The sequence below is a fragment of the Coenobita brevimanus genome, chromosome 113, assembly GCF_032717465.1.
Source record: "Coenobita brevimanus isolate Jiangsu-jjx chromosome 113, ASM3271746v2, whole genome shotgun sequence".
Classification (NCBI taxonomy): Eukaryota; Metazoa; Arthropoda; class Malacostraca; order Decapoda; family Coenobitidae; genus Coenobita; species Coenobita brevimanus.
Genome location: NC_137066.1, coordinates 16,011,186 through 16,022,238, shown reverse-complemented (window position 1 = coordinate 16,022,238; position 11,053 = coordinate 16,011,186).

The following is an 11,053-nucleotide window of genomic DNA, read 5'->3' as shown; positions in this document are numbered from 1 at the left end:
TTGTATAACCGGTGTTGTCGAATCGACTGTATTTGAAATTCATGAATGAGTTGTCTGGTTGTGTGATAAAGGACAAACAAGGTTGGTGAGGCTCGAGTGGAATTATTGTGACCTTACCTGTGGCTGGTTACAGGGTCGCGGCCGGGTCTGAGGAATGAGAGATTGGTCATCTTATCCTTGGATTGACAGTTGCCTTTGCTGGATTGCACGACGCTTCACTGCCACATTAAAGAACGCTTGACAGTTTACGTAGTATATTATGAAAAGTCTCATGGCTGTAATATAGCCTGCTTCACTTCTGTTTTTAATAGCATTATACTCATTCCTTGCTGTGTTACATAGCGGAGAGCCCCATGATGTTCTTCTTTACTTAAATACAGGTCTCTGGAAGAATAAACAAAGGACGTGGAGCTTGCGTGAAATTAACTTAGCTGTGTCTGAAACTGAGCTTAGGCAATGCGAAAAGAATGAAGGAGGAGCTCGTTCCATCCATGGATAATTATATCCTTTATTTCTTTATTGAAGAAGGTCTCACGGTTCTGCAGTACTGTATTTATCATCAGTTGAGGAAGCTGCCCAATACCTATTCTTCCAGTAAATTTCGGAATGTGGTATGTGAATACTCGCGTCGAAGGTATTTCGGTTATGCTGAAATAATGATAAAGTAATTAGCATACAAAGGAGTATTAAGGTGAAATGTGCGAAAACACAGTTATTGTCCAGCAAGAGGCACCAGAAAGATTTAATTTTCCGAGAACACGGCCTTCAGTATCCAGGTGGCAGTGAAGCAAAGGGTAATGAAGGCAAATTATATATAAAAATAATTGACTCTAAATACCGGATGGAAGTTCTTTTGATTAAGTGCGAAATGCACATGTGTAATAATATTATTTGGCTTAGCACCTGTAATCCGATGATATATTCCTTGTTTAATTCTTAGCGTGTTCAGACTACTGTATTGAGTACAAGATAATGTAATAAATTAACGTATGAGAGCTTACTTAAGTTTCTATAAGAATGCATGCATAATCATTTAAAAGATAATGAACGGGACGCGAAACACTCGGAACATAAACATCCGGCGTAAAATATAAAACCTGATTTAAGATAGGTATACTCTTTTCATGTTAGTAAAGTGAATATGTTAGGTGATTCAACATGTCATGCGAAGCCACTCATTACGCTACCACCCTATCCATCCTATCAGGAAAAAAAAAAATCAGTGAACCAAACCACTTTTACCTTGACTACATAACAATACTACCTTTACTTCACCACTAATGTACACTGTCCACCCATAACCATCCTAACACTTGTCAATAGTCCTCTGCCAGTCCACCAATTTGGCAACCTAATGACAAAAGTCTATGGGTAGTTGCAGTGGATCTTGCTACAATGGCTTATAGTATTCTCATGGCTGGAAATGCCGTTCGCAGGTTACTCAGTATTAAATTCCAACAAGAGGCAGTGTTAATATGTCCCGGAGGACCTCGGGGACGGGTATTGTTTTCATTCGGTTTGTGTGTCTGTCTGTCCGTCTGTTAACAACTTTACGTAACTATTTTCGATGTTGACAAAAATTACAGGGATGATGGGCAATGATCTTCTGATTAATTGATTAAATTTTGGGCCAAATCAGGCCAAAGCCCAGGCTGTAGACCCAATAAGCGTAAAAAAAAAAAAAATCGGCATAACTCCTTTCAAATTCGTCATATCGACATGACCAAAACATAAAGGTGCATATTTCAAATCTGCATCCTATAATACGCCTTATTACATCATGTGGGTCACCCCCCCCCCCCCCCAGTTAGCTGTAGGAAGGTCATTGTCAAGTGGGTGTGGCCTAAAATGTCAAATTGGTATAAAATCGTCAATTTTCACCCGATTTTCTCCAAACTTGATATGTGCCATCTTTTACTAGATACCGTGATGTGTTTTTACGTCAGCACTAAAATGACTGCCAGGGACGGGTCTGCTGGGGCTTGGCACCGCTTCGTGTTTTCATATCATGTATTCTGAAAGAAAACTGTACACAACAGAGATGGCTTAAGCTAAAAGCAAACGAGTTGAACTTCACGTAAGTAGACAACTTTGTGAAATGATACTAATTTCAGGTATAGGCTACTGTGAAAGAAAATCATCCAGTATCCTAAATAATATTAGAACATGATTTTGAGCGCGTTATTGTGGCCTCAGTGAGCGATGTCACTGGGATCAACACCACAGATCGTCGCGGTCCAGTTTAGAACCGCAGTCCGCCATTTGATTATCAGAGGGATAGAGTTTTTAGATGAGAAGTGTTAGATATTGCATTCATTGACATCCTCAATACAAATAACCTCATTACTTTTAAAAATTCAAGAAAACGGAAGAAAATAAATAATTCGTCATCTTAGAAGTAACAGTGTGATAAGTCGGATAAAAACCTAGGAAACCGTGTCAAGTCTGATGTAATGAATGATAGGTAAAGCAACTGACTCAGTTATAGATGAAGAAGCCCCAAATTACAGTAGTAACCATATTATCAGAAAGTTTGGGATGAAGCACCCTGGCTTGTGCCACAAAGCTACTGAATCCAAATTCATGACCAAAACCGTATATTAATTATTGATCACACACCTTCTCATTACTCATCACACTCCCTCATCCTCTGCATTCTCTCTTGTGATTCACCACACTTCCTCTCTCTCTAAAGATACTTTACCTCTGCCACATTTCCTATCCGTCGACAGATACATTCCCTCTCGTTATTCGCCACACTTCATCGCCTCCCACAAATGCATGTCCTCTCATTATTCATCATACTTCCTCGCCTTCTACAAATACATTCCATGTCATTTTTCATCATACTTCCACTCCTTCTGCATTCCCATATTACTCGTAACAATTCCTCTTCTTCACTCCTAGGCCTTTTTTGAAGGTCAAATACTATTAGTAAGAAGAAAGGAAGAGAGCGCTGGTTAGCTAGGATAGGTACCGGGTTAACGTCACTGAGCAAAGCCTGCGAAAACTAGCCAGTTGGCTGGCTGGCAGGTATTCCACAGCCCTTACTTTCACTTCATACAGTAAATAGTTTCCTGGAATGCAGGAAATATTTTCAGGTTACTCAGTGTGGAGCCGCCTGAGAGTTCCAGTACACTGACTAAGTACACTGTAAACACCGCACTTCTTATAACGATAAATGAGAAAGCAGTAAGCAATGACTTTCGTAGCCCAGTGGTGCAATCTTAGGAACCCAAGAAGCCTCGTTGAATATTGATGAAGTATTATAACTATTACACACACACACACACACACACACACACACAGTAGACCGTTATTAAAACGTCATTTATATCGGTCCACATGTACCGTTTCTGTGTATGGGCTTTAGTATAGTTCCATGTCCGTCTTGGAGTATATATATATATATATATATATATATATATATATATATATATATATATATATATATATATATATATATATATATATATATATATATACCTAGGCTGCTTCCCCCAAGGAAAGGGAGGTAGCCGAGACAGGACGACTCACTCTCCATTTACTCATCCATTCAAACACATTTATTCGCATCTTAGCCCCAGAGGGGCTATCTATATATATATCTATATATATATCTATATATATATATATATATATCTATATCTATATCTATATCTATATCTATCTATCTATCTATCTATCTATCTATCTATATATATATATATATATATATATATATATATATATATATATTTATATATATATCTATATATATATATATATATATTTATCTATCTATCTATCTATCTATCTATATATATATATATATATATATATATATATATATATATATATATATATATATATATTAGGGTGGCCCTTATTTTGTCACTATCTTTGTTTTTTTTTCTCACCCTTTCGTTTGATGCTACATATTATAATACTTTATTGAGCAAAATTTTATTGTGTTTATGAATTATTTAGAGTGTGCCCAAAGAGTTTTAATAATTCATAACTCTTCTTCAGCCACTAAAATCCATGATCGTTAGTTCGAGACCAATTTCCGAGTACAAAGCATTTGGTTTAAATAGTAAGAAATACTGCTTAGTAATATAAATTAGGCAACAGACAGTTTTACATTTTTCACAGATTCAATGGGTATGACCGCTACCCTGGAACATCAGCCCAACGCAGTTCCGCGGCAATGGGACTCAAGCATGGCGACTTGAGTTGGGCATGACTTTGCAAATATACAGATAATAATATCACATTATAGATTACTCATTTGCAAAGCCCCATTGTTTTTTTGTTTTTTTAAGGACATGGTATATAGTTACGGAAGGATTTTTAGTGACTAAAGAAACTATATAATGTTAAATTTGGAATAAAGAAAATAAACCTAATTAAAACAATAAAGTACTTGTTCATTGGCTTGCAGGTGTAGATGTCAGGGTGCCCTTGAAGACTGTATCCTTCTTGCAATTGGGGTATTTTTTTCGATGTTCCTATACAACTTGAAGAGCAAATTGAGTTTGCTCTTCATTCTTGGTAAGGAGTCCACTGAATTCCTGAATCAATGCAATTCCTCGTTCTGCTGTGTCAATAACAACCCGGAGATCTCTAACTACTGCTTCTGCTTCAATGTACTTTGGGTTCTTGTTCCAGGACTGTGGATCTTCATTGAGAAAGTCGGCTTCAATTCCCAGAGAAGTGAAAAAGACCTTCAATTTGGCAGACACAAAGTCAGAGAGTTTCTTGGTTTGAATGTTTTTCTCAGCCACTTGAATTCTTTTTTGCGAGTTCTTCTGGCCTTCCAGTTGTAGATTCTGAACCATTGCTCGTTTTTCTTTCAATCCCAAATCTCTGTCAAAGAATGCAAAGGATACTAGATATTCACTAAAGTACCATAGTTGCCCAAGAAGTTTATTGAGAGCTGCTCTGCCTGGGAGTGTTTTGCTCGCTGCAAGAGATTGCAGAAGTTGTAGATCATTCCGTGGTGCAGCTGTTGGCAAACGAGAGAGGAACCAGGATTTCACATAGAACTGAACTCCAAAAATATAAAGATCTTGTAAGCCTTGCAATTCCTTGGGTGACATTTTGAATCCAGAATCTCGAAACATGAACATTTTCAGAGCATAGATGAGCCGTGCCATGAATCGAGCTCGGTGGACTGCTCCAGGTTTTCTAAACTTGACCCCTTTCGATGGAACTTCACCCAGAAAAAGAAGAGTCAGTTCAAGCAACTCAATATAGTCATTTCTTGGATGATCCTGATTTACCTGCAGAAGACAAAAACGAATAACCTCATCTTTCACAGTCTCCACAGCAAGCAGAACTTTACTGTTTCTTATGCCAGGGCTGTAACTAGTGCCACTGTTTACAATTTCTGGCCAAAAGATCCTGAACCGTTTGAAGATCTGAATCTCTGATCCACTTGATGATCCCATTGTTACCATGAACGCTTCTTCCAACATAATTTCATGTATATGATGACGGCTTGCTAAATACAGAACTTCAGAATTTAGGTATTGCTCAAAGAGAACACAGGCTCCATTTACTTTACCGGTGTTGCTTGATGTGGTGTCGAAGCTGAGGGCTTTGATTTGATCACGAAGCCCCCAGTCATCAATAACATTAATAATGGCTTTTGCAATATTGTGTCCAGTGCCAGAAGGTAGCTTTGGTATTGCAAGGAGTTGATCTACACCAGATCCAGAAACAATTATTGGAAGACGATCAACCTTCTCATACCCAGTCAGGTCCTCCATAAGCTTTCCATCCCAGTGAATAGTAAGAGGTGTCTGTGGGTCAAATTATTCTTTCAAATCAGTAGCCCGATCAGCACGATGTTTCTTTCTATGTCTTTGGACTGAAGATCTGTTAATGTTATAGTCTCTGATATTTTGACCAGAAGCACTGATGACATGCTATGGTGAAGACAGCATCACGATCACTTGTCTTAGTACGGTCCAACGATGAAAGAACTTCTGGATGAAGAATGTTTTTCCGTCCTCTCTTTTGGGGAGATAGTCTGAGTGTGAAATCTTTTCCCTCATAATCTTCACTATCCCCAGATGTTGAAGATGAAGATGACTCCAAGACAACGTTTCTGTCTAATGCTTGCATGTCCATTTCATTTCTCTTCCTAAGCATATTTTCTCGAGTTTGCTTCTTTGTAATTTCCTCTTCCTTCTTAGCAACCATGGATCCCTTCCTGCCTTTCTCTCTTTGTGCCAATAGGAATGCTTTATCCTCCTCAATTGTCATTAGCAACATAGCATCTTGATAAGCGATATCAAATAGGTCACTGAAGCAGGACTTGAGCTCTTCTTCCTTCTTCTTTTGTATTTCCGTCTTCCGAGATTTATTCTTTTTTAAAAGCTCCCATTTCTTCATCAAATTTTCTAGTTGCTTTACAGCATGTTGAATTGGTCTTATGGGAATTCTTGTTTTATTCCAAAAAGTTTCAACCTCAGCTAAAGTGCACTGCGCAGCTTTGTGTTTATTTTTTGTTGACTGAAGGAGATGAAGGTAGAATCTCATGACATCCCCATTACTTGGCAATTTAGCTCCAGATAAACAGTCCTGGGAGTACTCAAGAAGATAGATAGTATTTCGTTTTTGAGACGGACCTGCCATTCTGTCTATTTATATATCCGTGGAAGAAAAAAAATAAGTAATGTATAACCGATTCATCGCATAAGGCAACATAGAAACAAAAATAAAACGTCTTTGAGCATACCCTAAATATCATCGTATGTCTGAAATTTTGTCAGCGTTATTTTCTAATGACATAGTATTGAACTGGAGGGTGAGAGCGAAAAAAATTACTAATTTTTTTTGAAGGGCCAATATAAGGGCCAGCCTAATATATATATATATATATATATATATATATATATATATATATATATATATATGTGTGTGTGTGTGTGTACACACACACACACACACACACACACACACACACACTCACACACATATATATATCTATATATATATATATATATATATATATATATATATATATATATATATATATATATATATATAAATGTGTGTGTGTGTGTGTGTGTATACACACACACACACACACACACACACACACACACACACACACACATGCAAGGGACAAGGAACCGATGTCCAGAAGCCTGCAGGATTATTCCCGCCAAGAAAAATATAATACAAAATAATAAAGAGCCAAATTCAAGATCCGTTCATTTCGAGATGCATGGGCATACGGCATTTACAAGACCTGAGGACATAGGAAGTATGAAATTGAGATAGAAGAAGACAGTTCCAGAGTAGGCCTGTTGCATACATGAAGGATTGGGAAAAACGATTAACTCTTGCATTAAAGAGTTTGACAGAAAAGGGATGTGAGTTTGCTGCCAGACAGGTGCTACACACCAACCGTTGTGGTGAAGGGATTCAAGCGGACAGTTCAGAGGAGCAGTGACCACTGAAGTGGCGGTAGCGATAAAGATTCAACAGTGAAACAAAGACACAGAAATTGAAGGGAGCCAGTAAAAGGGGAGAGTTAATGAGACGAAAAGCCTTTTACTCCACATTGTAGAGGAAAGCTGTACATGGGGATCCTCCCCACACAAAAGAGATTCATCCCACAAAGGGTCGAATAAAACCTCTGTATACAGCCAACAACGGTGCAGGGTTAAAGAGGGCATGGAGTTGGCTTAGCGCACCAAACCTCTTGGAAACAGATTTTATAAGCGAAGTAATACGATATTTCTAAGATAAATTCCGGGAGGATGAAACTCCAAGTATGTTCAAAGATAATGCAAGACTGAGTTGGATTTTGGTAAAAATTAGAGGATGGACCTGTGGTAGATTTTGACAGGTCAAAAGATGTACAAACTGAGATTTTGATGCATTATAAACAAGATTACATTTACCCAAATCAGAGATATGAGCCAAGTCAGACATTAGGTGTGCCATAACCTCATCCCTTGTGTGTTGAAGTAACTGCTGAGACGCACTCTGGGGAAAACGGATGGAAAGGCGAAGAGTGGAGTCATCAGAGTATGAGTGGATAGAGTTAGATTAGCAGCATATAAGGTCATTAATGTATAGAAGGAAGAGAGCTGGTGATAGGACAGAGCCCTAAAGAACACCATTACTGATACCTCTAGGAGAAGAACGGTGGCCGTCTACAACAGCAGTTATTCAGCGACAAGAGAGGAAGCTAGAGATGAAGGCACAGTTAATACGACAGAAACCGAAAGAGTGCAGTTTGGAAATTAATAATTTATGCTAGACTCGACTGAAAGACTTTGAGATGCCAAGTGCAATGGCGAAGCTTCCATTAAAGTCCTGAAAGGATGATGACTAGGAGTCTGAAAGGGAGGTGAGAAGATCGCTAGTGGAGGGTCCCTGGCAGAACCCAAACTGAAGATCAGGAAGAAAATAGTGATAGGAAAGGTGCTTTGAATTTTTTTATGAACAGAGTAAAAAAAACTTTAGAAATACAGGATGTTAAAGCAATTGGACGATAGTTATATGGCTGGGAATCCGTCTTTGGGACAGGCTGAATGACAGCAAACTTCCAGCAAGAAGGAAAGGTATAGTCAGCCAAAAAAGTCGTCCCTTCGTTCCGAACCCCGTAAATATTCGAACAGATAGGTGGAAGTAGCAGGGATAGTTTTACAAGTCTGGTAACTGTTTCAGACCGGACGGTGGTGGGGGTGAGCGGACTAGGGGTGGAGGTGGGGTAATGGAGGGTGTGTGTGCTGTAATCATAGTTCTCAGCGTAGTCTGTCATTATTGTTGGCAGTGCAGTCTAGCAATGCACCCAACATTAAGGGTGCTCAAGGTGCTATTACACTTGATTTAGTATCTGTAGATAGTGAAATGTATCGTTAACCTGAAATAATGCTTATAACGTGTAACCAAACAAGCGTTAGCAGAAATGACGAGGTGCTACCCTTCCCCCTCCCCACCTTCCTGGCACACCCACTCTGCCGGGTATCAACTAGCCACATAACATGGGAATAAAGGACAGACAACTGTGTTTTTACTGTATGTATACCTTCTGGACATGACAGGATATATTACATACCATGGGCGGTGTGGCACAAAGGCATGCGGTGCCTTCACAGTAATAACGAGAAAAGCATTTGTTTCCACAAATGGTTAATGTTTTGATAAAAGAGTGAGGGAAACCTTGCCGCAGGTGTTACGCACGGTGACGACACCAAGACATACCACCACCAGCATATAGTCATATCTTCACAGTCATTCAGTTATCTATCTTGGTGACAGGAAATAGAGGGGAGATTCATGTTATAACTAATAAATGCTGTTTTTTTTTTATTATCACAATCATGACTTTTCATTATATTCCAAAAACTGGTTTTGAAACGTATTCCACAGTTATTCCGTCCTCTGAAGTATTCCAAATGTCAAAGATGAATTAGACATGACAAACCATGTAATTAAAACTGCAATATATTTTGATCACATGTAAACTCATGATAATGCATAGGTAACTCTATTACCCAGTATGTTATTCCAAACAGTTTCCACCCTACGGCAATGCATCATAAAACATGACAGCACACACAACCTCCACTACCCCACCTCCACCCCCAAACCACTCACCCTCACCACAGTGTGGTCTGACACAGTTACCAGACTTGTGGAGCTATCCTTGCTGCTTCCACTTATCTGTTCGATTATTTACGGGGTTCAGAACGAAGACACGACTTTTTTGGCTGACTATACAAGTTGACAGACAAAGGCAAAAAAGTTTATCTAGGTACGGTGTACACACTGAAGCAGTTTTTCAGGACAACAGGAGGGGCTCCATCAGGCCCAAATGCCTTGTTACTATTGAGGCCAGTGATGGCAGAAAACATAAATTGAAGAAATTTGAATGTCAGCCGTGAGGAAGTCAGAGGAGGGTAGTGATGGAGAAACAGCACTGGAGCATCTAAGGTCGAATTAGAGGAGAAAGTCTGAGCGAAGAGTTCTGATTTACCCATAGAAGAAACAGCTACAGAACCATCAGATTGGAAAGGAGGAGGGAAGGACAATGAAGAAAAGTTGTTAGAAAGGTTTCTGACAAAGTGCCAGAACGAACGGGAAATATTTGAGTTGGAGAGTTCAACACATTTAGTACGAATCAACTTATTTTTAGCATATCGAAGTACTGACTTAGCATAATTCCTGGTATAAACATAAAAGAGACGAGACTCGGGGGTTGGTCGGCTCTGGTACCTTTATAGGCCTTCTCGTTGCTTGTTTATCATATAGTTTACCTGAAAGGACAATTTTCAACAGCAAAATTATTTTGTAAAGAAAAATAATCATTTTTTATAGATATTCCATAAACTTTCGAGAACCAGTATTTTGATTCCAAACATCCCAGCAGTGATTTTGCCTCTTTGCCCAGTGTTGAAGACTGCAACATATTCAGGATACTTACTTATATAGTAGGGTTATGACAAAAAATTATTTTCTCTAATTTTAAAAACCCTGCTATGGTGGGTGATGAACTTTAATGTATAAATCACAAATATGATGTTGGTTTTGCATTTGCCTTTAAAAAGTCTCCCCACAGAAACATTTTCCATTGGGCTAAATTTGCGCATTTTTTACAATTTGTGCTGTTCAGTCAAGATCGATATATTTCTACTATATTTGTGTTTGCAGGGTACCTAGTGTTTATTGAGACGGCAATACCATGGCATACTTCAGATCTAGTGATTCTGTCATGAATAACCCGCAGAAATGGGGTGCAAACCTACCAAAGTCAAATTATACGAAGCGACGTAGTCTACCCAGGATAGGAAGTTTGACTATATCTCAATGCCTTCATAATGTGATATATTGGGAACATACCATGTGTTATTAGAAGAAGATAAACTGAAAAAAAGCAGGATTCAGCAAATATATGGCGAACTATTCCATTAATGGCAAAAGCTTAGTTTTCCTACATCGAGTCAACATGTGATTAAAGCACTGCTGACCAAACTGATCAGCGAATATGAAATACACTAAAGACGACCAAGAGAAGTGTTTCAAAACGAGTTGAAAAATCTTTTTC